At 39.0% G+C, this 27,144-nt stretch overlaps 1 protein-coding gene across 3 annotated transcripts in view; it reads left to right on the forward strand.

Moving 5' to 3' along the window:
- Window positions 1-654: 654 nt before the first annotated feature.
- cdon (cell adhesion associated, oncogene regulated) overlaps window positions 655-27,144 on the forward strand; it is a 127,753-nt gene continuing 101,263 nt past the window's right edge. For 2 of the 3 annotated variants that reach the window (XM_089135341.1, XM_089135342.1), the window contains exons 1-2: window positions 655-776; window positions 2,176-2,278. The gene's annotated coding sequence lies outside the window, so the exon portion shown is untranslated. Of the gene's footprint in view, window positions 777-2,175; window positions 2,279-26,656; window positions 26,970-27,144 lie in introns of those variants that run through there. The other variant, XM_089135343.1, reaches the window with a different exon arrangement.

Raw genomic sequence — 27,144 nt, forward strand, 5'->3', positions numbered from 1 at the left:
ATTTACTTTACTTTTTTATCAACTTTATTAATCGAGCATGTATACAACAGTACATAACACACCGTGGTAAAAAAAGAGGTGGGTAATCAATTCTGGTGGAGGCCACGACGTGGTAACAAGGTGCCTGCCTACCGGTGTATGTATCTCCTTGCTATAAGGACGGCAATATAAATTCTCGGTATTGCATTGGACTCTATGATCGGCGGAAGTTATCGAGCATCCTTAATCCTTCACCGGAAATAACGCCGTGCATAGAGCCCATTAAGCCTTTTCATACGTAAATTATCTTGTCCGAGTAAAAAAGTCGCTTCTCTGGATTTTTTATTTTTATTTTGTGTGTGTTAATTTTTTCTGAAACTATATTCTCATCAGTACGGAAGCCCTCATTTACACTGAAAAATTACAACTGCATAAAATAATGTTATGAAATTGATTTAAATTTACAGTTGAACGTTGGAAAGAATGACTATTAAACATTTAACACTAAACCGCCAATAGGTGGCGACAGGCGAGCGTCTTAATGAATGAGTCATTGAATCATTCATTCAAACGATTCGTTCAAACGGCTGATTTTAAGAATGAGACAGATGTTTATGAATGGGTCATTGAATCTTTGACTCAACCGATTCTTTGAGTCATTCAAATGCTGAATCATTCAGTAATGAAAGCAGGTTGAGTGTTCCTGTGACATGTGCCGTGGTTCTGCTGTGATTTTTGTTTGGAACTATTTTCGCTCCTGAAACAGAACAAAACCATCCAAATATTGCATCGAAAATGTAAGTGATTTAATTTTAACTGTTTATTGAATTGTTTTAGGAAATCAATGTCACATTTTCAATCGTGATGGTGTTCAGGAAAAATAAATGAGGTTGCTTAACATATGTTAAAGATATAAAAACTCCACATTTAGATTTTTATAAGCAGTATGTTAACTGAGTGTGTGTGTGCTGCGCTCATTTGTGTTGATTTCTGCTCGAGAGGCTGCGCGAGCGTCAACATTCCGTCAGTGATAGTCAACAACACTGACAGAAATGCAGCGCAATATGAAAGAGTTCGTCTTAGGTTTACAACCTATAAAACTAGTGATGAACAATATGAAACTAAAACGACATTAGTTGTTAACTCTTTATTGTGATAATCCTGTACATTCTACTGACTGAGTAACTACATGTCAACTTATGTTAACTCTAACCCTACCAATACTCTACTAACACTTTAATGAGAGTTAGTAGACATGTTGGTGCAACGTTTCATATAGTCAACAGAATGTTTTAAAGGGACCATCAAAATAAAGTGAAACACCTTTTTTATCAAAGAAATAGAAAAATATTTTAGATCTGGCTTGTCACGCATTCTCATCCTAGGGCGTCATATAGGTGTCATATTTAGATTTCATCTAAATCCAATGCACAACGCACCCTTTAGTGTCAATATAACACGCACAGCGCTTTGTCTGGTTATGGGTTGGTTTTAGGTATAGGGTGGGGTTAGGGTTAGACCACTAAGAGGCGCCTTCTGGCCCATATATATCTGCGTCTCATACTGATGCTAAAGGTTGCCATGTGCGTTGGATGTAGACGAAATGTCAAAAGCGTCAGTATATGACGCCTTGGGATGAGACCGGGCTGGCTTGTCATTTCCTGTATCTTTTATCATACTCATTGTTGAATGAATGAGTGAAGGAATTAGCAAATATGTAAATCAACATTGAAAACTTTGTCAAATCCACTAGATCTTCCTCAGAAGCTCATTGTTGCAGCTGCAACTCTAAACACAACTTCATTTCCCAGTATAGCCTGATAAAAAACCCGTGCACCCTGACTCTGGAAAAACTAAAAAGTCATTGTCACTAAACTTGCTCGTGAACCTGGGACCCTTTTTTCAGTTTAAGTGTGTGAGCACCAGGTAAACTCATCTGAAATCATGATTTACTGCAATGAGAAGAAGCACCCACAGATTTTATGGCCTTCTCACCTCTTTGTGCACCAGTCTCCTTTTCTCGCTCCCTCCATCCCTCCTTCCTGTCTCTGTCCTGCCAAATGAATGCAGCGCATTAAAGTAATCATGAAATGGAAATTGAGCCCATTTTCTGATTTAAACTGAAGCAGAAATGTTTTTGGCTCTTTCTTGCAGCTGGCATACTCACATGTCCCGTCTGTTGTGTTTCATTCTTAGTGCTGACATGTCAGTACAGACGGACTCATCCACCCGCCCTGCTTCTACTTCCGCCCACTCAGACTCCATCACAAAACCTGTCAGTCCCAGCAGTTCTTCACTGGTATGTAAACATGTTTGTGTGTGTTGCAGTCTCTAATTAACCTCATTGGTCAACTGAGGATATTTTGCGGGGGATGCCTTTGAAAGAGACTGTTTGTGTGTGAAGGAGTGATGCAAATCAATAAGTGTGCTTGTGTTTTTGTGATTAATTACTTGCCCTTTAGTTTTCCCTCTCTAAGCGCACTGTCTCTCTCTTTATTTCTCCATCTCTCTCAGACCTCCCATGGCAGGTAGAATTAAAGCAATAGTTTTATGAAATTCTTTCACTTACCGACTCTCAAACTATTAGATTTTTTCCCTCCAAATTAGCGCAGTTTGAAGCAGCTCTGTTTCATACAACAAATATACGGAAAATATTTATCGATACTCTACCCCTGTGATAATAATTTATGTGAAAAGGAAAAAAAGATGAAGTTGGTGTTTTACTGCCTCAGCGGAAAACTGCAGTAAAACTAATATAGATGACTAGATGGGTGCACTAATATAACTAGATGGGTGCACTAATAAGCATTAATTAATGCTTAACTAATGCACAGATAATACTGCATAAATGTGTAACTAATGATTAAGCTATTCATTAATGATTACCACATTAGGAACTAATTAAGAGTCTGTAATGTTGATGATGTATTAGTTCATACATGAATTGTTATTCATTTAATATGTAATTGTGGATTAATTCCATAAAAACTCATTTTTTTAACTAATAGTATTAATTACCAGAATGAGCCAAAGCCTTGTATTTCAACTTCAGATAATGACAAGTACACTAATATGCATTAATACATGATTAATTACTTCATTGTTAGAGCAAATTCATGTGCGAATTACTACAATTACTAACTGACTAGTTAATAATGATGTGCCCCAACAAGTAAAGTCATAACATAATGATACCTTTGTAAATCATTAACTAATGAATAATTAAAGCAGACAGCAGAAAGTTGAAGTGCATAGCTATAACTAGTTGTGGTAATTAACACATTAAATTATGTTATTAAGGAATTAATACACAATGACGCATTGAAATAATAGCAATTCATCTATTACTTAATCTATTAATTATATAGACTCTTTATTAGTTGCTGATGCAGTAATCATTAAATAATGGTTTAGTTTATACATTAACTCATGATTATCTGTTCATAAGTTAAGCATGAATTAATGCATATTAGTGCACCCGTATTGTAAAGTGTTACCAAATGTACAGTATATATAAATGTAAATGTTTGCAGTTTTGCGTATTGTAGTTCCAATGAGCCTGGATTGATGGCATATACAGTATGACCTAAGCTTCACAGGAGGCAATTACATATAATTCTGCCTGCTCATCACACAAATTGATTTTATGATTTTTTTTTTTCCGGAATATAGTGCAAGAGTCATTATTGGTGCTTTTTGGAGATTTACAATTGTGGTCACCATTAGTGTGGTCATTGCCTGTAAAAGAGCTGCATCAGATTTCTCCTTTTGTGTTTCCACTGAAGAGAATAACAACAGTATGAGGTTTTGGAATAACTTTAGGGCACATAATGTAAATAATGACAGAATATTTATTTTTGGGACTTTGGGAACTGGGACTTTATTGTTTTTTTGTGGAGAGAGCAACATTCACTGAAACAGAGGGAAAGTTACTGTAGATGAAAACCAGCAGAAGAGGAATAAAGTGATGAAATAAAGGAGATCTGCTGTAACTCGATGCAGTTGTCTCGCTGCTTTACTGTCTTTTTTCTTTATTTTCTCTCTCTCTTTTTCCATCCCTGTCTCTGTCTCTCTTTCTTTCAGCTCTCTTCTTGTGTGGTCCGGAGCTCACAGTCATTCCCAAACAATCGGCATTAATCCAGCGAGTTTGGGGTCTTGAGTGCAGCTCTGCCAGAGAGCGTGTTCTTCCGCAGGCTCACGCTGGCCTGTTTGGAGGCACGCTATAGGCCCCGCTCACCCACACCAAAAGCCCAGCGCCCAGGGCCCTTTCTCAGGGACCCCTCATCCCCTAAACCCGGAGTAAGATTAACCACCACCGCGGCCTGGAATGTGCTCCCTGGCAGGACTTACAGTAAATTGCCGTAATCAGCCATTAGTCTAATGCAGCCATTTACTGAACTCTGCACATTCATCACTCTCTTCCTCTCCTATGTTCTGTTGTTCTCTCTCTCGCAAGCACTCTTTCCGCGCCAGACTCTTCAATGATGGACTGGAGTGTTTTAACAGGCCCATAGCTCACGCTTTAAGACAAAACAGGGCCCCTGATAGGAGGACAACGTGACCTGACTCTCTCTCAACTGATATGCATAGGAAAGAAATATCTCAAGATTGCTTTAATATTTCTTCTAGACGGCAAAGACATTAAATGGAGATCTTTCAGTCAGCATTAAAGCCAAATTAACCCTATTTGCTTTCGAAATACACATTTGGTATTTGTCTGTTTGGCTTCAGCATTAACCTCTGCTGGAAGATGCATTTACACCATTATGTGTAGGTATTTCTCCATTGACATCCCTCCAACGCTTTAAATTACAATCTGTGTACATTTTGCAATGCAATAATACAATTCGCCACCTTATACTTTTTCGATTTGAGTCGCAAGTCATCAAATTTGGGACTTGGGTACAGGTCAAGTCATGCGACTCGAGTCCACAACCCTGAATATTATTTAGGATGGATAGTATGCACAAAATGTGTAGAGTTGAGAACCACTGATCTCAAGTACATTGTTACGGCATTGTAGGCCTATCTTTAAAGGAGTAGTTCACTTTAAAAAAAAACTTTTGCTGATAATTTACTCACCCCCATGTCATCCAAGATGTCCATGTCTTTCTTTCTTCAGTCGAAAAGAAATTAAGGTTTTTGATGAAAACATTCTAGGATTTTCTCCATATAATGGACTTCAATGGGAACCAAACAGTTCAAGGTCCAAAAAAGACCTTGTTTTTTTAAAAGTGAACTACTCCTTTAAGTATCGTCATTGTTAATTTCTTCAGCTTGTCTTCGTTACCGTTGACCAAATCCAAATCCCCCAAAAACTTGTTAAACTAAAGTTTTTGTCAGTAACTCATTGACGAGATTAACACTGTTCAACAACTGAGTTGTCTGTGTCTTTGTGTCTCATTAGGGATTTTTGTGAGAAACACCTGAGACAAAGTACTTCAACCAAACATATTGGAGAACCCCATTAAGTCTACTGAGCTATGAAAGAGAAACCTCAGAGCAATAAAAATTTCCTCTGGGTATAGGCCACCTTCTCTAACTATATTTCTTTCTCTCTCTCTCTCTCTCTCTCTCCATTTCCTTACCAAATCACCCACACAGACTGGTCATTACTCAGCTCTTGGAGGCCTTGAAACCGTATCCGGCTGGGCCCCTCCCAAGAGCAGTGTGTGTTTGTGCGCAGGATACAGAGGAGAACCGGGTCACCAGCCCCGTTACAGCCATTACAGTAATCATGGTTGGCATTGTTAATTGTTTTTTTTTTTCTTCATAGAGGCTAATGAAGTATTGGGGGGGCTTGTGTAATGAGTTCTCGTGGGTGGTGGTGGAGGCAGGCAGGACAGGTGGAAGGAAGAATAAAAGCAGTGAAAGAGAGGCACTGGAGGCGTGATTGAATTGTCAGTCCAGGTTATGATTAGTAGACGCACATCCAGCCATGTGAGAAATGAATTTCATGGCCATTGATTCTGCGATTTCTGCTGGAATGCACAAGAAAGCTGTAACCCTTTCACCCTGAAAAACGCTCTCCCTCTTCGCAGCACGAGGTCAGGCCAATGAGAAGATAAATGCCACTTGGTTTAATATTTTGTTATCTAGTATGATCTAAGTGCCCAAATACTTTGATCATGACTTTTGGGGCCACTGAATATATAGAAAGAGAGAAAAAGTCTTAGAGAATAACATCCCACAGCCAAGGATTCTTTTTTTTTCTTTGGCAAATCAAATGAAGACATGCATGTAAAATAAATCAGCTATTCTCACATGGATAGCCACTCTCACCTCAAAAGAAGTCAACATTGGCTTGAATTTTGCTGTGTAGGCAGAAGACGTGTAGAGAGCTTTGTCTGACTTTGTGTTAGTTTTATCTCCTCCCAAACAAAGGGAGTGCAAGACGCCAGGTGGAATCCCACACATTCATCATAAACTTCTATGGGAAACGTGTAGAACCGTAGGGAAGAAAAATGACAAATGAGATATTTGTAAAGACCCCATGAAATCAAAATTGGAGTTTTGTGGCTCTACAGGAGTAGTTCACCCAAAAATAAACATTCTGGCATCATTTACTCATCCCCATGTCATTCCAAGCCTGTATGATTTTATATATTCTGTAAAATACAAAATATATTTTAAAGGAATGTCAAAATATCTTTTTTGTGTGTGTGTTTAAAAAGTATTTTTGTTTTTTGAGGGGAGGGATATGTCTTTGTATGTTTTTCTAAAAAATAATCTTCTAGTGGACATACAGTATATATTTAACATTTACAGTTTTTACCCAATAAGACCTTAATAATCACACTTTGTGCTCGTTGAGTCTTTGTCTGCTAGTTACGGTCTCTATGAAGCTCCTCCTTCCGAAAAGCTCAATGTGCTCTGATTGGTCAGCTGGACCAGTGTGTTATTATTGGTCAACCACTTACCATAACCGTAAGTTCTCAAGTCTCAACACTACTAACACAACTAAGAGCTGCGTTTTTTTGTGTATGACTTTGGTGGGAATTATTTAAATGAGGAATATAGTGACATGTATATCCTAGTGATGGGGACAAGACCGCCTATGCCGAGTCCGAGTCGAGACCAAGTTTTTGAAGGGTCGAGTCCGAGTCAAGACCGAGTCTTTGAAGGGTCGAGTCCGAGTCGAGACCGAGTCCGTTGGTTTTCTAATACAGTCGAGTCCGAGTCAAGACCGAGTCTTTGAAGGGTTGAGTCCGAGACCAAGTCTTTGAAGGGTCGAGTCCGACTCAAGACCGAGTCTGTTGGTTTTCAAATACAGTCGAGTCCGAGTCCAGACCCAGTCTTTGAAGGGTCGAGTCCGAGTCTTTGAAGGGTTGAGTTCGAGTCGAGACCAAGTCTTTGAAGGGTCGAGTACGACTCGAGACCGAGTCCGTTGGTTTTCAAATACAGTCGAGTGCGAGTCAAGACCGAGTCTTAGAAGGGTCGAGTCTGAGTCGAGACTGAGTCCGTTGGTTTTCTAATACAGTCAAGTCCGAGTCAAGACCGAGTCTTTGAAGGGTCGAGTCCGAGTCGAGTCTTAGTCCATTGGTTTTCAGATACAGCCAAATCCGAGTCAAGACCGAGTCTTTGAAGGGTCGAGTTCGAGTCGAGACCGTTGGTTTTCAAATACAGTCGAGTCCGAGTCAAGACCGAGTCTTTGAAGGGTCGAGTCCAGGTCAAGACCGAGTCCATTGGTTTTCAAATACAGTCGAGTCCGAGTCAAGACCGAGTCTTTGATATCACCCCAGGTAATATTCAACAGTTAAGCCTACAGACTAAGCTAGATTGGGAATTGTTTAGAGCAGTCGTCTTCACGTCTTAAAGGGATAGTTCACTTTGAAATAAATTTTTGATATGTTTTAGCTTACTTCAAGGGCATCCAAGATGTAGGTGTCTTTGTGGGTGAAACCAGAAATCGTCCTCTGGTCCAAGACCAGACTCGATTACTACGTCACTAGTATATCCAGAAGAAAACATAAGACTACTATCAGGGAGCTCAGAAACAGTGTGCACTGATATAGAAAATAACTTTCTTTGGAGTGCTTTGTAACTTTGCAGACCTTTTTCATGGTCAAACAGCTACATTACACAAAGTATATTGCATTAAATCTCTGTTCAACATGTTTCCTGTCAGTATCTTCATATCCATACAAATTTGTGAAGACACTGAAGAAAAAGATGGAATATAATTCTGTATATAGAGAAACATTCCAAAGATTGTTTTCCATTTACTCTTCAGTTTACTTTATCCCAGCGTTGAAACGGAAGTGTGGAATGGGCAATGGATATTTACACTGGCAGACTGACGGTCCGGGCACTAGACTTCTCCATCCAGCAGTAATGCCTCACCTTCCTCTGCCTCCCTGTTCCCCGAGCCTCCGCCCTGCCACTTCACACCAAACCATTCATTCCTGTCTAATGCCACAGGCTGACCATTGAAGCTATCATTTCTTTGTTCATCTTCTACATTCTGTCTCTCTCTGCCTCATACACACATTGCTCTGTCTCTATGTCCATGTCCTCCCCTCTGTGTGTTTATTTTCCTGCGTGTGCTCAGAGTGGGGTGATGTGTATGCCGTAATAGTTCAGACTCACACTGCAGCGCTCTGTTGGTCCGCCCAAAGGGGACATGATTCTATCATGGAAAACGGTGCATGTCAGAATGTTTTGTTGGTGTGAATTGCGTTATCCCTCCAAAGGCGCGTCAGATTTGTGTCAAAAATCGTGTGTTTTCAACAACTCCCTCTCCCATTAAATGGTGTGTCGGAAAGGTTTTCACTGGTCTGTTTATTACTTTGCACCCCTTATGGCCACTTTTAACCCTGCACTCTAAACAATGCTGAGTTGTTTTAACCCAAATGTTATGTAATTTCAAATTTTAACCCACCTTCATCTTTCACTTTCAACTATAAATTTTTGAATTACATTTTTAAACCAACATTTGGGTTTGTCCATATTTGACCCAAATTTGGGTTGAAACAACTCAGCATTTTTTAGAGTGTGGGGAAAGCAATGTTTAACAAAGAGAGTTAGCACTTTTAATCCAGATTATGAACCTTCTCGGCCGTCGCGGGGCGAAATGTGGTGACGATTCTTGGGGAAATCTTGGGATTTCAACCCCCCAACCTGCACTGGGACACCGGATGCCCCAGATACAGCCCTGCCTCCTTCAGAGCAGGGTTAGGAAAAACCTCACACAAACTTCCTACTTTTCCATAGCCCCAAGTGTATTTAATACATTTATTTTTCAGTCAGCCCTGTTAAATGTACTGCATGTGACATGCAAAAAATAAATAAATAAATAAATAAATAGATATTGTTGCTACAAATCACAGTGCGTCACAGTGCGAAAAGTGTTTTATTGAGTGAAAATGTGTTTAGAGTTTTGAAAAAAGAGTGCATGAGATTTGCAAACATTTTTTTTAACCACCTGAACTAAATGTTTTACAGAAAGGGTGATTTATTCGACAAATTGGTTTACACTGTAAAAAATAAAACCGTTATTTTTACGGTAAAAAAACTGCAACTGTGGTTGCCAGAACTTTACCGTTAAAAATACGGTAGAAACGAAAATTATTTTGCAGACTTAACTTAAAATTCTTTACCGTTAAAATTACAGTGTAGGCTTATGAGAATTTGGTTCAGAGAATGGGGTTTAGTGTTTTAACAATTCTGAAAAACTGTAAGGAGACAGTCTACTAATCCTCCAATGATAGTTAGCTGACATGTACCTGCAAAGTTACTCATGGTAGAATGTCTAATGGACTATCGAAGTAAAGTGTTACCGATAAAATAAAATAAAAACTATATTTGTATAAAATATGAACTTCATATAGTGGGTTTTTGTACTGAGTGATAATGTATATCTGTGTATTTTATTGTTTGTAGTTGTTTTATGCACATATGATGATGTTCATATGAAAGCAGTTGAGGATGTATCTGTGTGTAAGGTGCTTGTACACTACTGTGTGTGTGTGTAACCCCTGTGGATGAGTAGATATGTGTGAATGAGCAGTAAGCTCGGTTCCTGACCACCCCGCTGTGTGTCTTAATGAGGGGTTGATTGGATTGGCAAGCTGGATCAGGGATTGGGAATGAACCGAGGCTGGGCGGAACCCCTGATAGCAGCCCAAATGAAGGGGACGAACCTGAGAGAGAGAGACTACCACTGTGCTCTATTCTCTGAGCTGATACGCCCAATATGAGGGATTAGAGTGTGTGCGTGTGTGTAGCATTCAGAACTGTGTTCAATAAGTCCAACCTTGTTAAAAAGAATGGACAGGACACATGAGGGGCCAAGGAAGTTGTCGGGTCCTTTGGCCCCAAAACAAACCGCTGAAGTGTGATCGAAAATGGCTGAGAAATGTTCAGGTTTACTAAGGTCAAATGAGGCAAGAACACGCACTGTGAAGGGCAATGGGAACATTACAAGAGCCTTGTTTATATAGCATGGAGTATAATAGGAATTTGTCTTTATTAAGGACCTCTGGGAGAAGACTAGAACCGTTTATAAGGAGCTAAGAGAGTATTTAAGTTTCATTAATGTAGTGTTGGGTGTAGTGCTGCAGGATTTTACTGGACCCATACTCACCCAAACACATTTATTCCTCATAGTCATTGAAACTCAAACACATCACAGGCCAACCCACATAATAACAGAACCAGACATATTCATTTTTTTATCAACTTCCCTTCAACAGTACAAATATCTGTATTTATGTAGATTAACTAAATAGTTCATGGGAATTGAAGATGCAATTATTGAAAATGCTGGAAACAGTGTTGTATGTGTATTTTCTTGGAAAGTTTCAAGGCTGAACAATGAAAGGTCTGAAGTTATTTTGAACAAAAGCTGTGTGAGAGAGGGAGAATAAGAAACTGGAGGGGATTTATGCACAGTTCTATTCTCCCTCTTTTTCCCATTCCTTCATTCCCTCTCTTTCTCCACTGGGTAATTGTAAGTCTTCCGGCTGGGGCGGCCATGGCTCCTGATGGTCTCAAACAGGATTAGTGGAGCCTGTGGCTCCGGCCTCTCTGTCTGGATTTGCCAGCATTACCATGGCGATGCCATTTCTGGTGTGCTGTAATTACCCAACCACCAGGAGGCCTAATACTGGGGGCAAAGCCCTCTGTCCTTACATACAGAATGATCAGACTGGCTTTTCTTGGCTCAGACTAAACTAACATTAGACTTGGCTAGATTGAAACACCGATGTGCCTATAGAAATACATGGGGAATTGCAGGGAATGCCACCCGGGTCACGGCACCATCTCAACTGGAGCAGGCCTAGCGAGACTCAAACCGGCATAAGAACTGAGAAGCTTTCGATGGCAACCGCTTGAGTAAAGTTTGCACAGCTATCTCATTACAAACAGCAATATCATAAACAAAATTTTAAAGCATTATAGATGTGAAGCCTGTTCCAAAAGGAAGCATAACATTCACTGCTCAGAGGAAAAAAAACAAACAAAAAAACTTTCAAGATGGTGGACAGGGTTGAGAGAGGTAATGTCCTGAGTTTCTTTGTTTGCCCAATATTCCCAATACTATGTTCGTGTTGTTATTAAAGTAGTCCTTGCATGTCGATTCTATCTCTCCCTCATCCCTATGCACCCCTTACTGTGCGTTCACACCGGACGTGAATAGCGCGTCAAATTCGCGTCTAGTTTGACGCTTGACCACTTTGTGTTAATTCGTGCGTCAAGAGTGAAACTGACGCGCGTAAAAACAAAAGTTTGATGCGAAATTCACGCGCATCAGATTTGAAACCCGTTGGCGGCCATCTTTTATATGTTGATCGAGCATTCATCGAGAGAGTCACCGATCTGTTTTTTTTTTGGAGAGCAGAACAGCGACGTGGGGATCATCGTCGCTGTATTTGCGAAACGTTTAGTGAGTTTTACCATTTGCTCGCTCCAGGAGCTGTGTCTGGATGACGGCCGCTGTCAGCAGTACTTCCGCCTGTCCCGCGCCCAGTTTAATGACCTGTTGTCCCGCATCGGAGCGAGGATCACCCTCGCCCTCATCCATCTAATCTGTCATTTGTTTTGATGATAAATAGTCCAGCCTCCAAAAGTTATTAACCTGTCCTGTAATTTTTTTCTCTCACGTCCAGACACGAACTTATGCACGTATGTTGGTTGTAGGTTGTCTTTACATCATAATAATATTTCATATAATCTAGATATGGAATAAATAACATTAAATACAAAATGAACATGTCTGGTATATTGAAATAAAGTTTTAAGTGATAAAACATTTGCTTGATTGGTTAACGCGGCGCGAATTGACGCCAAAGTTCAAATTTTTCAACTCGGGCGGCAGACGCGAATTCGCGTCAAAAGCGCGAATGCACAAATAGCACTAACTAAATCATTCGCACGTAATGCGCTTATTGCGCCAGACGCTCAATTTACGTCATTCGCGCAAACTTGATGCGCAAATGAGGCTTATTCCCGTTTACCGCGCTGCGCTCTACGCCTCATTCACGTCGCAGGAATTTTTTACGCGCGTAATGCGTCTTTGCATTGACTTAACGCGACTTTGCATTGACCAGTGTGAACGCACCATTACAGTATTTTAGTATGTTAGTAAGACATACAAATACATTTACATTTATTCATTTAGCTGACGCTTTTATCCAAAGCGACTTACAATTGCTATATATGTCAGAGGTCGCATGCCTCTGGAGCAACTAGGGGTTAAGTGTCTTGCTCAAGTACACATTGGTGTCTCACAGTGGATTTGAGCCCGGCTCTCTCACACCAAAGGCATGTGTCTTATCCACTGCGCCATCACCACCACCACAAATAAAGTGTCCTTCTTTAATGTACGACAAAATACTTTTAAAACCCATTTAATTTGACATTATTACAAAGAGCACTTTTTTAAAAGTGTACGTCCGTGTGTTAAGAAACATTGTCATGAAAATGTACTCTCTTTTAAGTGGCCTTTTATTCATCAATATTATAGTTGCCAGTGTAGTTTTTTTTAAGTAGTCTATACTTTTAAAATTTTAGGTAAAACTGCACATTCAATACAAGGATCATACATTTTAAAAGGCAGGAACTTCAGAGAACTAATCATATCTACCAGTACACAGATGTGAACAAGAACAGTAAGTACACTTAAAAGATCAATTCAAAACACTGATTTGTTCACAGAGAAAATGCCCCTATTGTATATTTACGGAATGATAAAGAGGAAGTTAAGTCTGTTGAACGGCTTAAACATCTTAGTGACTCCTCCAACACCTGTCATTATCTGTGAATCATGGGAACAATCTTTTCAGATGGGATTACAGAGACAGTAGAACAGATCTTAAACAATAATCTTAAACAGCCCAGATTTTAGGTCTTTATTCTTCCTTCCTTTCTCTGGGCGTCATATGAGTGTAATCTTATTACAGCTTATTTGCTGCATTGTTTTGCATTTCATGGGTATAAAATGGCGCCTGCAGGCATAGCTGGGATTCGTAGCAGCGAGGGGAAATGTGCTGTAGATTAGACCTGCCAGCATGCTGGTTTACGCCTCCATGATGGGAGAAAGAGAGAGAGAGAAAGAGAGAGCAATGCAGACGGGAGGGAAGGTGGCTGCCCCTGACAAAGGTAGTTCAGTGTGTGTTGCATGTGTATTCTGGATGGGGCAGTCCTGTGGAAAATTTCCAGCCCTCACGAGCGAGAATCAACCTGCTCTTCCCGTAAGAGATCCGCAGATTTGACCAAACAGATCATAACTCACCTGACAGACAGCATTGCCTCCGACTGAAACCATATTCCCGGTGTTCCTTTAGCGCATGAGAGGTCCGTCAGTTTGGGAACATCCATCTCACGGCAGTCAAACACAGACAGAAGGATGTGGGTCGTGTACTGCGCACTCCTGTCATGCACAACATTTTCATGCCCCTAATACACTGTATAAAAAATTGCACGTGAACTCCCTCTCAAGTTGTATTTACCGCTAAAGATCTGAGATCATTTTGAAATGCTAGTTTCAGAGTTGGTCGGGCCACGAACTTTAAACGTGGCGCAGGGGAGAACGATTCCCGCTGTGAGTGCTATTCTTTATTTGTTTTTTTCAACAACCGCTACATCGCGTTGTCTAGCCGTTAAAGTAGTGCATATTTACATGAATAACCCATTAGCGTATTGTATGTTTTATACACAGCGATCTTGTAGTTGAGTGAAATTCCATAATTGTCAGCAAGCTGACGAGATAGATTGTGCGGTGAATGATTATATGGTTGTCAATGAATGCGATGCTAAATATAATTTTGGCTGTGACAAGCTTTTTCCAATAAATAGGCAAAAAACTAACATGATTCCTGTTCTTTCCAACAACAAAGCACTTGAATGCGACAAGCTGATAATCACGACTTCAGAAGTGGGAAGAAGGAAATATCCAATTGACCTATGGCTAAGCCACGCCTTCAAATGCGATGAGCCAATCACAGTGCACAGCTAACCCAATACACTCAGACATTCTCTGCTTCCACGTCCATTGCAGTTTAGTCAGTTTTAATTCGTTTTTTTTTTCTTGTCATTTTAAGCTTACAATGGTCAAACGTTGTGCATGGGTTACATGCTACTCTGACACTAGGTTCCCGAGAGGCCGGGTGACGGTGTGTATTTTTTACCCTTTCCCAAGCCACATCTCAACCGAGATAAGTGTCTGCTCTGGATTAAGTTATGCGATTAAGTTATGCGGTAGACCACAACACCAACTAAATGTGGATACATTAAACAAGGATGTCAACATCTGTTCAAAAGCAGTCAATAACGTATTTGAACATCTTTAAAATCTCTAATGTAACGTTAGCCTAACAGTAGAAAACATTAGCGTCTTCATTTACGTATCTGTGAAAAATCAAGATAACAAATGTTAACAATGTTGTACTGAATGATTCATGTAAATACAGCACCAAACGGTGATGGCAATGAAATGTCTCCTACAGTGAAAGCTGCCATTGCGCCTGTCCCCGAATGTTGACTGTTTGTCTGAGTGAGTGGAGGGGGCGTGGCTTAGCCATAGGTCAATAGCATGTGAAAGCAGGAAGTGACAGTTTTCCACCATGAAAGTGACATCATTGTCACCAGGAAAACAACAAAACAAACATATTAGCTGGAGAAATTCTGTAATGTTTGGTGATATTAATTAAAAACAGCATTATATTTGATATAATTGCAAAAATCTGTCTATTTTTTTTTTCAAATGATCATTTCTCTCTTTAAATAGACTTAAGTGACTTTTTATTATGTGCAAGTGGGTGCAAGTGCATCTCACCAGAGTCACGTGTGCAGCCATGCAGGAAATTGTGGATATGATGAAGGTGATAACTGTAGTGAGAAGCCTGGCGTACCTCCAAAACATTCAAGGAATGGCATGGGTTATACTACACAAACCCAGACACCATCGCAGCGAGGCCATAAGAGATGGTAGACATACCACACTACAAACCACTAAGACAAACATACACAAACCAACATGTATTACTTGGATAATATACCATCTCTCTCTCACACACACACCATCCTCCATCACTAGATGCCCACTCAAACTCAACTCAAGTCCATGAGCCCAATACTTTAGTAAATGTTTAGAATGCCTTTGATGCAACTCCACTTTCAGACCTACACGCTCTCTCCTCATCCATTCATCTCTCACAGCTCTGTATTTAATATATGTGTTGGCTCAGCCAAGTTTCTTTTCAGTGCCTTTGTTCTAGGACCAAGTCTGTATTGCTTCTTTCAGCTGTTCTGACACTTTCAGCTGGTTTCTGATCTGGAAAAGCTGGAGGGTCGTTGCAGGTGCTGGTGTGGAATTGCTCTAGTTTCTCTATGAAGGCACGTTCTTTAGCTGAACCATTGAGGAGGCCCATTCGCGGCGGTGGCCTGAACATTCTGTGTATTGGATCAATTCAGAGACCACTTTGGCAAGTTTACTTGAGTTTACTGAACACAATTTATCTTTGGCGGTATGGTTCCTTATGGGGGTTCTTGTTCCCCCCCTCTGGAACCATCGGCTTGAGCAATATACTGTACAGATGATTAAGACATTTAGTAATGTCTTTAAGCCGTGGTTTAACATGTAGATGTATCAGTGAAGTCCAGGATGTCTATGCTGTAGCTTTCTAAGAGGATGGGTGTGTCTCTCATGATGATGTCCATGACTCTCTAGGACTTGGAAGTCCTACATGGCCTGTCTGAACTGACGCTGTGCTTGATTTGAGTGCAATGATGGGCTTTCTATTATTCTTTTTCGAGGTTTTCATTTTGAGGACTAATTTCCATTTACTCTTCAATCATACATAATTATCTGCCCTTATGTTTTGAGTTTTTTAAGCATTTGATTTTTAGACACTTGTATACTTGTATCATCTAATATTATCATACTTGTTATATAAAATAACAGCTTTAATTGTATTTAAACCATTCTTTGTTGGTTCTCTTATGGTCTCATTATATAGTCCCTAAGGACGGCCCTGCACCAACGACCCGTTTTACAACAACCTTTCTTCCCCATTCTGATGTTCAGTAGATTATCTTGACTACATGCCTAATGCAAATTAATTGTTGCCATGTGATTGGCTGATTAGATGTTTGTGTCAACGAGTAGTTGAACAGGCATACTTAATAAAGTTGCTGGTGAGTGTATATATATATGTGTATACCATCACAGTATTTTTTTTAAGAGTTTCATGCATAAGTCTTGTTCCTCTCCAGTTGTTTTCACTTATTCGCAATTGTTTTTCTATTAAGTATCATTTTTTATTTGGACTCTTATCCCTTTCGTTATTCCAGCAAGGCCTGAAAATGCTTTTGTGTATCATTTATTTAATTTTTTTCTGCTGTCTCAGCTTGGCTCCAAGGCTTATGTCCAGTGGAAAGAGTTCTTCAGTGCTGGCTCTCTGTGTTCCACTTATAATCTGTTTTGTTATTTTGTTTTCTGTTGAAGTAAACTTAGTTCACTGTCATTTTTAATAGAATAGTTTATTTTTCAAAGTTTAATCACATTTTAAAACCACGAAAACAGACTCATTTAAAAACCAGACTCACTCTGTCTCTGTTGCTCTGCATATGTCTTTACCTCTGTCTTTCTGTTCATTCCTGCAATAATCTCATATGTTCATATGTCTGTGGTTGGGCAGTAGCATTTATTGAGTGTGTTGTGTTTTACAGTAAGTTAAATCTGTGAGCACATCTGTGAGTACAAAACAACTGTTCCAAACCACAAGGTGCTCAGGTCGATGTGTGTTAATACTTACTGTATAATAATTCACAGAAAATAAAAATACTGTCTTCATTTACTTGCTCTTCCAAGTTCCAACCGCAAATTACTTTCTATTTTTATTAAAAAGCATAGTATTTGTGTTGCCCTCTTTCATGCAATAAAAGTGAATGGTGACCAAAAGCACGAAAACACAGTAAAAGTGGTACATAGGTACAAAAGTGGTACATAGCTATGGTCACCTTTTACTTTCATTGTATGCAAAAGAACATAACTCTGGGGTCTAAGGTGTTTTGGGGTCCATCAGATGTTTTGACATGCCCTGACATTTGTGCTTTTTTCAGTTGCTTATAAACATATTTATGGCACAGGTGAAATTACACTCTATTTAGCACAAACGGGGCTACCATAATATGTGAGCAACATGTATGTACATGTTTGTATTTTTGAGAGAATATTGTTTATGCATTGTTATTGAAAAAAAAAATTAAAGTTTCGTAAATAAGGCCACAAAACACATACTAAATATGTGTCCACAATACATTTGACTAATGGATGTTGTCGCCTAGAGTTTTAGCTTCAAAATTATCTGAAAATCATCCTGCCTAATCATTCACATGAAACAATAGATTGTTTTAAATTGTGAAAAACATTTGTTTGTTTGGGAAGGAAACGGCCCAACCCCCTCATGAATAATTAGGTAATAATGAGTAATCATTATAACGTTTACTAATGTAGGAGTGAGAGTGAATGAACGCACAGATGTGATATACATCTGTAGTAAACAACATTGCGCGCACAGATGCGATGTACATCTGCAGTAAACATCATCGCGCCATTCATTCATTCACACACAGACATGCAATTCCTTTGTGCAGTTTACACACACTATTCAATAGCGTGATTAAACAAAGCTCTTAAGTACAAATTACTACATCAGCTGAATCCGTGCTCCTCGAAATGAAACTACCACCACTTCTGAGGTAACTTTCTCAGGATTATTACGATAGTATTATTCTTGACAGCGCAGCAAGATTAGGTAAAGTACAAGATTCGTATTATACTGGATGTTTTATCCAGCTGATGTGGGTGTTTTCATGGCTTGCCTCAACATTTGCGTTTGAATAGCGCGCGCTCTCGGTGGGCGTGGTCAAATTAACACGTAATAAACTATAATGAGCTAAAAGGAAAAAGACTCGCATCTCTCTCTTTTCATACAGATTACATAAACTAAGAATATTTGTTTTTTATATAAATTGCTTAATTTAAAAGAAGAGAATTTCGGCTTCATAACGAAAAATTTTTCGTGCCTGTGTGACAAGTATTCACTGAGTTACAGTTCATTTTCAAAGTTTCATAATGAACCTCACTGACAGATAGAAGGCAAAATTCGCATCATGTTTACTTTTCTTTTTTTGACAAAAAGCAGAACATTTTGTTTCTATTGTGAGTATCCAAAATAAAAAAAAAATAGACACTTACCAGGATCTAATGATGTACAAAACTTGTATGTAAGATCAAAATGAATAAGTAATTTGAGTCTCTTTTGCACTGAAAAGGAAAAAAGTGAGCTGCCGACCCCAGAGGGTTAAACCCTTATTTATATCGATTTCATCAGGCTCTGAAAATTCTTCAAAAAAATCACAAAGGCTCAATCCCAATTCACCCGTTGCCCCTACCCCTCCATTTTGCGTGTTCACGTCTAGGGGTAGGGTGTCCCGATTATTGTTGTGATAGAGGGGTATGGCAACATAGCCTTCGAAACAGAGATTTTTCAGAGGCACACTCCGAACAGAGGGCTACAAGAAAGTTCAGAGAATGCATTGCGAATCACCAGCGAGTTGGCTTCGCAAATGGTTAAACATTTAAATTTAGCCCGATATGACACCACCATGCACTTTATTTACTCTTAGAATAATAATATAATCATTTAAATTAAGAAATTGTTTAATAAATTACCTTTCCAAAACAGAAAAGACATTATAATCATGTTTCCTCAGAGGTAAGAGCAGCCGTACTCATTGTCAGTCGTTGTCATGGAGAAATCCTGTATAAACTCGTCGCTTCCGTAATGTCAGAGCCATCATTTACGACTGGTGACTTATCCAGTTCATGGAGGGTTGTTCCATTTCATAGGGAAATATTTCAACCCCTTGGCCCTGGTAACTCTGTTTTAAGGGCCAAGGGGTACACTCAAAAACAAGGGGTGAAATGGGATTGAGCCAAAGTATGGCCTTCTCAGCTGCCATAGTAGCAACTCTTGCGTCATCAGAACAGGGTGTTCAATGCACCACCATTTCTGTTTAAAAAACCTTTTGGAACTTTTCGTCGGGGCCGAACGTTCGGATTTTGTTGAGACCCTCTGTAAAACATGTAACCCGAGGAAAAAATATGGTCGCTAATATAATAAATCAGACCTGTCAGAGAGTTGTTAAATTTGTTTATTTTCATGTTGTACATTTTTTCCAGTTCTGTAAAAAGAAATTTACATTTTTACCTTTATTTTACATGTAAGATGTTTACTTTATTTTATAAAGTAAAAGATACATATGCTCATTGGTTGCGTTGTGCGATGGTGCGATAAGGAATGACGTCAGACGAGGAAAAAAAAAAGCACGAGGAGTAGAGACCATATGTGAATAACATATTTATCTGGTAACATCCGTTAGATTAGGGTGACTCACCCTGACAAACTATCGGGTGACGCTAAAGATGAAGAGCTCAATTCAGTTTGTTTATGGACAGTTGGAAGTTTGACGCGAGCTGCTGACGGTTAGTGAGTGATCGGCGGGACGAGAGACTGCCTGTTTGTTGACTAAACAGACGGAGCTACAGTCTGGGACATTCGATTGCATCGAGAGAGTCGCACCGGGACCGAGACAACGCGAGTGATCGGCGGGGACGGTGCTGTTGCGCAACACATGTGGTGAGCTCATTCATTAATTTAATTTTGCTCAATGGAGTGAGGCGGCCACGAGTTTTAGGCAACGTGACGAACCCGAGCGTCGATTCAGGCCTGCAACGAGAACTGTGGTATTTTTTGGTATTGGGATATTTAATTTTTGCCGGCTATTATTAGTTTTAGGAATTATACTGTTAATTAGGCCTATCTTTCGATTGTTTGCCAATTCATATTTCTGTGTTATCATTTTCATAATATTCAGTAAAAGGCTTGGCCATTTGCTTATTTCATTTCTTTTTTTTTTTACTATTGTGGGTTTATTTGAGAACAACAGCCTGATAAATCATTTGCCCTTATCAAAATAATATTAGAATTTGAAGACTTCTAATTAAAAGTAAATTAACGAATTAGAATTAAAAAGAACTCAGGTTAGCTTTCCAACTGTTGGGGGCGCTATAAACACAACACATAGCTACACAAATGGAGTCTTACTGCAGGGATCATGTATTTTTTATTTATTATTTTTTTTTTTTACCAAAACCTGTAAACAATCAGCATTTTAGCAATTCTAGTTCCATTGTCCTAAAGTCGATGGGATTTTGGTTAAATGCCTGAAATAATGTCTGTGGTTCACGCAAGTTCAAAATATGACAAAAAAAGTGTTTATAATTGTGTTCTTGGAAACTATTTAAACTCAAAATTACAGGGAAAATGTTTTTAAATAAACACTGAAAGAGTTGTCGGAAGCTTAGTGATGGTGACGTTGAAGTCGTGACTGAGGTGTTGTTAGTTTATAGTTTACAGTACATTAAGTTGTGTACATTTATAAAGATTATCATTGTGAACAACACATGTAAGAACACATTGTTGGCCACAGAGCTTATTTTCTGCAATAATCCAAAAGCCAATGGAAAAATCGTATTCTTTTTTGTCGAGGGAACCAGGGAGGGTGATGCGAACATTAGGGTCGGCCTACAAAAATATGTCATCACTACGGGCGCTCACTATATATTGGGTAAAATATTTCATTTCCTTTAGATTGAATATTTGTTTGATAATATTTTTGTATGAAATTAAATATTGTAAATTTATCATTAAAAATAGTTTCTGTAGAACGAAACTTTTCTTTTCATTTGGAAGATGCTTTACAATGAGAGCAATGATGTCTTAAAATACTGTCTATATAGGCAGCCTTGTGGAATATGGGGAGTAAACGTTATAGCTGTCGAGATGTAGTTTTATATAAGATACCGGATGTGAGCTAAGTTTGTACCCTGGAACTTATTAATGAAAATTTACCCTGAAGCACAGGATACACACACATACAAAAACCTTATAAACTAACACATAAACATGCTTGAACATACATTGGCTTGAAATGTAGAGATGCAAAGTGATAGAAACACAGTGAAGGAAAGAGAAAGGTCACTTCTGTCGCGGCCCCTCGCTAGTCTCTGACATTCCTGAGGCACCTGCACTCACTTTACATCTTGGCAGGACTGAAAAAAGCTCCTCAGCCTCAGCGCCTGTCATGTTTGTTCACGGAGGGAAACAAGTTTGGTTTTAATTAGAACTCCAGCCAAGAGCTGAGGTAATTGCCGCTCAGTGTGTCTTTCTTTTACTTTCTTTTCCCCTCCCTCCACTCTTTCTCCTACAGCGGAGGGAGGAATAAAAGCCAACAGTACGATCCAAACTCAAGCATGTGTTTTCGAGAGCTTTAGATCTGTGCTGCATCTGACAGCAACGTGCACAGTTTGGAGTTCATACTAGTGAATTCAGATCTCGCACAGGTACAGGCCTGAGGTCAGAGGTCACAGCCTGTAGAGCACCGCAAGAGCTTAGAGTAGATGCTGCAACTACACCATCTGGAAACAAAAAGTTTTTTTTTTTTTTTTTTGTGTGATATATGCCATTTAGGACTGTCAAAGCCAACACATTAACACTCTTAATTTGTATATTCAGCTTGACAACTGCTGTGTTTGATTTCTAAATGTGTAAAACCTGTTTATTATCCTAAATAACCATGATAAATCTGAATGGGACATTTAACAAAAGCAAAGGCATTAGTCTTTGTGTAATGAATGAACCAAAACCGAAATGTTAATGCAAAGGGAATATATAATGTATAATATATATTTTACCCATACTTTATACATATAAAACAATGTTCCCATGTACTTATATACACATATTCAGTAGACACAAATCGGCATTCAAAAGATTTTTTTTTTAACCGTTATTGAAAGTAGTCTCTTACTGTACCTGTTCACCGAGGATGTATTTATTTGATCATAAGTATAGATTGTTGAATGTATTATTATAATTGAAAACAAATGTTTTCTAATTGAATGTGTCTTAAAATGTAATTTATTCCTGTGATGTCACATCAGTCACATGATCCTTCAGAAATCATTCTAATATGCAGATTTTGTGCATCAAGAAACATTTCTTATTATCAGAGTTCAAATTACTTGTGCTACATGTACTTAATATTTTCGAGGAAATAGTGAAACATTTTTTTTTATTTATTTGACGAAATTTCTCTCCCCACACATTTTTACATTTAAAAATGTAAAAGTTTTTACTGTCACTTTTGATCATTTTAATGCATATACATATATAAACAATATCGCTTATAAGATAATTTTAGAAAGTATAGCATTCTCTGTTCCCTTAATTTTCACATTCACATAATTACCATAGAAAGGAAAGTTTTTTTTTAAAGTAAACGAGCAAAAACTAGGGAAAAAAACTCCTCAAATGATTTAGTATTTTTTCATGGAAATATTTTTTACTGTGTCGGTTTAGATTTCTTACTAATCTCTGTCCCGTCTCTATAGTTTTCTTGATAATTTCTCATGTCCGCCTCTAGGGGGCAGTGTTCTGATCAACCTCCCTCTCTTTTCATGTCTCCACCTGTATCCCAGCTGTGGCCTTGTGCAGCTCATGAAAATTCCCACCAAATTATTTTAACAAAAGAGCAACATATGCTGCAAAGAGCAACACACACGCACGCACACATTCAACAGTCACACACACACACAGCTACACAAGAAGAGAGGATATAAGACAAGACAAGATGAGTGGGCATGAGACGATTCAAGGGACAAGATCATTCTCTAAGGTTTGAGGACATGCTAAAGCCCCTTTCCTCCCCTGTCCCGTCTCCTCTCCTCCCTTCTGCTCGGCTCTGGAGCATAAAGACGGACTCAGGATGTGATTTAGCATTCTAAGGTTATGTGTTGGCCATGAATACGATGAATTAAATTATGCTGTTGGAAAGGCAGCTATGGCAAGTCTACAGGGACAAACTGGGCTTGTTGAGATGAGATGAGGCATGTTTGGCCTGTTGCTAGCTGCTTGTGTGTGTGTGTGTGTGTGTGAAAGTATAGATCTGTATATAACTGTGATTAGAAACAGGGATGTGTGTGTAATCTCTGCACGACGCTCCATGGAGTTACACACTGAAAGCGCTGCGCTCCGGGTCCAGGGTGAGAGGGTAAAGGTCACAGAGAGGCTTCAAAGACATAATTGTGGTCAGGTGTGTGCTTTTCCTGAGAGAGGAAGAGGCCTCTCGCTTTTTCTCTGTCTCTCTCTCTCTCTCTCTCTCTCTCTCTCTCTCTTTCTCCTTGAGGCCTTTTTTTTCTTCCTGTGAGCAAAACAGTCTTACATGCACTTCAGACTCTCTTGTCCTGACCACATTGCGTCCAACCACATCACACTTTAATCACACTGACAGGTTTGTGCGGGGGAAAAAAACGGCACCAGTTGCGGTGAATAATGTTTTAACTTAACACGATTCCTCCGCCGTTCCCTGCGCGCACACACTTGCACAATACATAATCTTGGCAACCCTCAGATGCAGATAAGGGAAGAATCCGGTAAAGCCCCTGAAAGGTTTGGAATCGATGAGTTCCAGGAAAAATCATTTGCATTCGGTGAAGTTGCAAAATCAACCTCCTTCTTAGCTTTCAATCTCCCATTATATCCAAGTCAATCTGTGAGATTTAAAGGGATAGTTCACTTTGAAATAAATTTTTGGTATGTTTTAGCTTACCTCAAGGGCATCCAAGATGTAGGTGTCTTTGTTTCCATAGTAGTTTCAATTTTGATATTTTTAGGTCAAACTGTTCTTGTCTGTCAGTCATATAATGGAGGTCTATGGTCACCACCTCAAAAAGCATGCACAGAGAAGTCCAAATTAAACATGATTTAATGACTCGTAAATGTAAGTACACATTGATGGCCTAAGACTCGAAACGAGCGGTTTGTGTGAGAAAACGAACAGTATTTATTTCGTTTTTACATCTTGTAATCACAGTCACGTCCATTATACTCTAAGGGAGCAGGAGTCTGCGCATGTGCCGGAACGCCCAGGAAGTGATCTCTTGCGTGTGTACGTAAACAATGAGTGACGTACACGCGCGAGAGATCACTTCCTGGGCTTTCCGGCACAAGTGCAGAGAGAAGAGCCCTCGCCCTCAGAGTACCTGGACGTGGCTGTGATTACAAAAGGAAAAAAACGATATAAATTCTGTTCGTTTTCTCACACAAACCGCTCGTTTCGTGTCTTAGGCCATCAATGTGTACTTACATTTACGAGTCATTAAATCATGTTTAATTTGGACTTCTCTGTACATGCTCTTTAAAGTGGTGACCATAGACCTCAATTATATGACTGACATGAACGGTTTGACCTAAAAATATCAAAATTGAAACTACTGCGGAAACAAAGACGCCTACATCTTGGATGCCCTTGAGGTAAGCTAAAACATACCAAAAATGTATTTCAAAGTGAACTATCCCTTTAAATTTCACAAAATTGTTGTAATACGTGTACAAATTGGAGGTTTTCCCAAGCCATCACTGTCTTTTTCTGTCCTATAAACTAAGATTACCGGAGGACAGTCATTATTATTGAAAATAAATTTCTTTGGAGGGTTCCTCCTTCCATTATTCCTGTCTTCACAGCGCAGAGATGTCTATCACTCTCGAACAGAGGTGTGTGTCACCATGTTCCTCTCACCCCTCGTGTGAAAACAAACAGCCATGGTGCAGTGGGTTAATGGATGTTACTTGTTAACTGGCTTCATAGCTGTTCTTGCGCTCTCTGGAAGAGCTGTTCACCAATGACCCTGGCAGATGGATGGAGGGGTGAAGAGGGGGAGATCTGCGCTGGAAGGACAGAGATGGTTTACTCATCTTACACACACACATGTACTCGAACATAGTGTCGTTAAACAGAAAGTTACTTTCAGTGCCCGTAAACCCGAAAGCCATGAAATATACACTAGACTAGACAAAACAACACATGCTCATTTTTAGTTATTTTTTATTTTAATGCTTTGCAGAGTTGGTATGAACCATATATTTTTATGTATGTTTTTAAATTCTGTTATTTAATTACGGAATATGTTGTTTCAAAGTCGTATGGCTTTCTTTCTGCTGCTTTGAATGCAAAGAAAGATATTCTGAAAAAGAAAGACGATAGGAGATCATTTTTGTCTATATAATGAAAGTTAATGGGGTCCAAAACTTTCAAGCTCCAAAAAAAAAAAAATTAATAATAATGTTTTGCAGAATATTTCTGCTACAACTCAATGTGTTAACTTGGTTTGAGAGAGAATTAAGTCTTAAATTTTGATCTGTTTTTCATACAAAGTGACTGTGTTGCTTCAGAAGAGTTTGAATATGCCAGATGAATCCTATGGATAAATTTCATGCTACCTTAATGTAGAATTTTTGGTATCACTTTAGTTTAGGGTCTAATTCTCACTAAGTTGCTTATTAGCATGCATATAACTAGGATATTGGCTGTTTATGGGCCGATTCGGGCTTTAAAAACATTTACAATATTCAATGTTTATTAGTTCTAATGATTATTACGTACTTTTCAAAACATGTATAATCCTTTAATGGCTTGAAGTACCTTATTTTTTAAAACTTGGTGTTGATGTGTAAAGCCATGAATCTTTTGATATCTTTTGGCACATTTTTGTATGTAACATTGTCTCTCTGCTGTTGTGGGTCTAATTCTCAGTATTTATCTGGATCTGTGCGTGTGGATGGAGGAGGTGGATGAGGCTGGATCTCTGCCCATATACATGAGATATTTACCCTGTTAGCGAGTGGCTCGCTTGAAATGTGGATAGGCCGCTCTTTGTCCAGTAAGGCTGTGTGTGGCTGACTATCTTAAGAGAGTCGTAATCACTCACAACCTGCAAGTGTTAACAGCCAACACACAGCTGTCCTGCAGCAAGGCATTCTGGGAATCTTTGACCTAGAACCCACGGTGTTAAACCATTAAACTATATGTGCTGATTTGCACATTATGTTTTGCTTGCAGTGAATAGAAAATCCTCTTTTTAATTATTGTTCCTTCCCACAAATTTTAAACAAGCTAGCTTTGAAAGCATGAGATCCCACCCTCCCTTCAGAGCTCCAGTCATTGCTTTCGGACTTTTTTTTTTCTTTTTTTTTTTTTTGTTCGGTTCGTTCGTTGAATTAACCAAATGACTCGCAAAAAGATTTGTCCTTTTTGATGAATGAGTTGGAACAGGAGAGTCACAAACGCCCATCACAGAATAGAGCAAGGCGAACATTTGAGCTTATAAAACTTAAACTTTGTTATTTAATTATTAAATGAGCGATCGTTTCGCTTGATAAGACCCTTATTCATCGTCTGGAATCGTTTAAAGCCCTTTGAACAGTTTGCAGTTTGTACTGAAAGTGTTTTTTGGACCTTGAACCATTTGGGTCCCATTGAAGTCCATTATATGGAGAAAATCCTGGAATGTTTTCACCAAAATCCTTAATTTTCTTTTCGACTGAAGAAAGAAAGACATGGACATCTTGGATGACATGGGGGTGAGTAAATTATCAGCAAAAGTTTTTTTCAAAAGTGAACTACTCCTTTAAGGAATTTCAAATTGAAGTTCAACAGTCTCCTATTGACATATGCAATGAATGTTTACGTTGTTTAATAATTACCATATTAAAGAAAGCCTATTCCTATGGTCATACCAAAAATACCTAAATGGGT

Source organism: Pimephales promelas, chromosome 10 (assembly GCF_988280905.1).
Source record: "Pimephales promelas chromosome 10, fPimPro1.hap1.1, whole genome shotgun sequence".
Taxonomy (NCBI): Eukaryota; Metazoa; Chordata; class Actinopteri; order Cypriniformes; family Leuciscidae; genus Pimephales; species Pimephales promelas.